Raw genomic sequence first — 3,538 nt, 5'->3', positions numbered from 1 at the left:
TAAAGGCGTGTGCCACCACCACCCGGCTTCCCTTTCTTTTTATACTATTAATTTTATGCATATTATATGTCCTGCAATAAAATGTTGTTTTATTTAATTTCATACTTTTCAAAATGTAAGCTCCTTGATCAAAGACACTCAGCTTTCAGAATGATGAGGAATAAGTTTATAAGGATTTTTTGCTTATTTATATATATTAAACAATGGTAGGCATTTTGATATAGAAGCCAATATGAAACAAGATATGTGCCATTTCTTTTCATATGAAAGAACATTCTTAGCATTTGTTATGTAGTGGATCTAATAACATTTTTTTAAAATTGTGTTTATATAGCCAGGCAGTGGTGGCACAGACCTTTAAAACCAGCAGTTGGGAGGCAGGGGCAGGTGGATTTCTAAGTTCGAGGCCAGGGCTACACAGAGAAACCCTGTATCAAAAAACAAACAAACAAAAAATTGTGTTTATCCAAAAACATTGTAATTGACTTTGGAAAAGCTTTACTAGATTCAAGACTCTTGGTTTTTTTTTTTTTCTTTGTTGCAGTTGTCATTTGTTTGTTTATTTGATTGGTTATTTGTTGGTTTTCATTTAGTACTCATTTCCAGCATTTATTTTTTATGATAAGAAACAAATTGTAATCTTACTGCAATTCCCTATACATGATTTTCTGAGATGTCTTTGTAGTGTTTGAAAATAATTATAACTGTTTTAGTTACATATATGTTTAGATTGTCTTTGAATCAACTTCTGTTGACAGCTTCTGTTAAGTTTAGCACAGTATTTCCTGTTTCATGTCTCAAATGTTGGAAGGAAGCAGACATTTATAAAGTATATTTAAACAAGTTTAGAACTTGACATCCCTCCCTTTGTGGTTTACAGTTCTTGGTTGCTATTTGTGTCTTGTTCATTTAGTAACCTGAATATTTTCATTGTAGTCTCAAGTCCATCATAGATGGCTCTATTTGTACCTCAGCTTTCTTTGTATCTTTCCATCATCTCATTAGCATTTTGGTTATTGCATTTTATTTCATACTATAACCATCCAGGAGACTCCACTATTTGCTAGTTTATTTCTCTACTGCTTTTAGAATTTTCCCTTTCATAAACTGGTTACTATCTCACTTAACTGAAAGTCAGGTTTGTTTGTTTATTTGTTTGTTTTTTCAGTTGAAAGGTGGTGTTCCATCTTTACATAGAACCTATCAGTTAATAGTTTCCTTGCTTCTAGCTATTAAAATGCTGTTTCTATGGATTTATAAAGTAACCCTTCCTTAATTGCATTCAAAAATCATAGAGTCAGTGCTCCATGATATAATTCGAATAAGGTAAGGTCTGTCTAGGTGCTTTCCCCAACTCCATGAGAGTATTTTGTTATCCTTTCTCTGGGTTCTATTTCTGAAAGTTCTAGTTAATTTGTCATATTTCTTGGTGATACTTGTATTGCAGAAATAACTACTCACTCTCTGCATAGTTTTTAAATTTTGTATATGTATTTTCTCAAGGAAATTAAATATGTTTTATTTAGGAGCTACGTATTAAATTTGGAAAGCAAGGGGAAATCGAAAGACAGATGCTTTTTGGATTAGTAGTACATTTTCCCAGAAACACTGAACATGATAATTATATTTCTTGAAGAACTCAGAAATACATGCTACAAACGGAAAGTTCATAAGAGAACACATTTCAAAACTGAAAGAAAGACTTTCTGGCTTTCCACCTGGAATATCTAAAGATTAGGAGCATTTAAATATTGTTTTTATTTTATTGAGGATCCCATGCATACATATTCAGAGTTACTATTGCTGTGATGAAACACCATAGCCAAAAGGAAGTTAGGTAGGAAAGGGTTGATTTGGCTTACACATCCTGAGTCACAGTCTATTGAGGGAAGCCAAGGTAGTAACTCAAAATGGGCAGGAACCTGAAGGTAGGAGCTGATATAGAGACCATGGAGGAGTGTGCTTACTGGCTTGCTTCCCAATCTTCCTTGGCTTTCTTTCTCATAGAACCCAAGACCACCAGCCCAAGGATGGCACCACCACAATAGAGTTGGACCTACCCCATCAATTACTAATTAAGAAAATGCCCCACAGGCATGCTTTCAATCTAATTTTTGGTGGCATTTTCTCAATCCAGTTTCCCTCCCCTTTGATGACTCTATCTTGTGTCAAGTTAACATTAAACTAGTCAGGACAGTGATTTTTACATGATATTAGGGAATATACAGACATTTAGCTTTGTTGGTGTATTAAGAGAGGTGGGTGTTCCAGTAAAGGTTTATTCATAATCACCTTTGAATACAATATAAGATTTGCAGGAGTACATCCATCTATTCCCATTGGTATATTATTGATACAACTCTGAAATATATGTGTAAGTATTTAATAAAGTACATGACATGTTAATGACACACATCCATGCCATTTTGTAAATAATTTTAGATATATTGAAGTCACATAAGAAGATAGCTTATTTAGGGTTTGTATTGCTGTGATAAAATACAGTGACTAAAAAGCAAGGGTAAGGAAGGGTTTATTTGGCTTATACTTCCACAACACTATTCATCTATATTTTGTGGAAAACTGACCCAAAGTGAGTCAGCATAATGCATATAATTTGTCTTGATCAAGTCTAATCCCCATTCCTTCCCCTACATTTCCTCCTCTATCCCTTACACCACCATTCCCTTCAAATTTCGTATGTTCCCTTTTAAAATTCATTTATTTTAATTAAAATTTCATATAATTTTGATCATTTCTCTCTTTCCCAAATCCTCTGAGAGCCTCTCCAGAGACCTTCTTTCTTGTCCGACATAATACTCTTTCTCTTTCACAAAAACAAAACACCCTCATAGTAACATAAAAAAGGGAAATTAAAATGAATAAGCAAAAGACTAATAAAACAAAAAAAATGCCCAAACACTATAAAACAAAACAAAAAACTCCACTTAAAATGTCGGGCTGGAGAGATGGCTCAGCAGGTAAGAGCACAGACTGCTCTTCCAAAGGTGGTGAGTTCAAATCCCAGCAACCACATGGTAGCTCACAACCACCCATAATGAAATCTGATGCCCTCTTCTGATGCATCTGAAGACAGCTACAATGTACCTATTTACAATAATAAATAAATCTTTAAAAAAAATAGTCATTGAATTTTTTTCTGCCTCCTCTTCCACAAAGGTACCTGGGAATCTTTCCTGTATTCAGTCACTAAACCCAGACACTATTGTGGATGCCAGCAAGTGCTGGCTGACAGGAGCCTGATATAGCTTTCTCCTGAGAGGCTCTGACAGTGCTCAACTAATACAGAAGTAGAGGCTCACAGCCATCCATTAGACTGAGTACAGGGTCCCCAATGAAGGAGTTAGAGAAAGGACCCAAAGAGCTGAAGGGTTTGCAGCCCCTTAGGACGAACAACAATATGAACTAACTAGTACCCTCAGGGCTCCCAGGGACTAACCTACCAACCAAAGAGTACATATGGTGGGACTCATGGCTCTAGCATAATGTGTATAGCAGAGGATGGCCTAGTCGGTCA

The sequence above is a fragment of the Mastomys coucha genome, chromosome X (assembly GCF_008632895.1).
Source record: "Mastomys coucha isolate ucsf_1 chromosome X, UCSF_Mcou_1, whole genome shotgun sequence".
NCBI classification, from domain to species: domain Eukaryota; kingdom Metazoa; phylum Chordata; class Mammalia; order Rodentia; family Muridae; genus Mastomys; species Mastomys coucha.
This window is presented reverse-complemented; position numbering follows the sequence as displayed.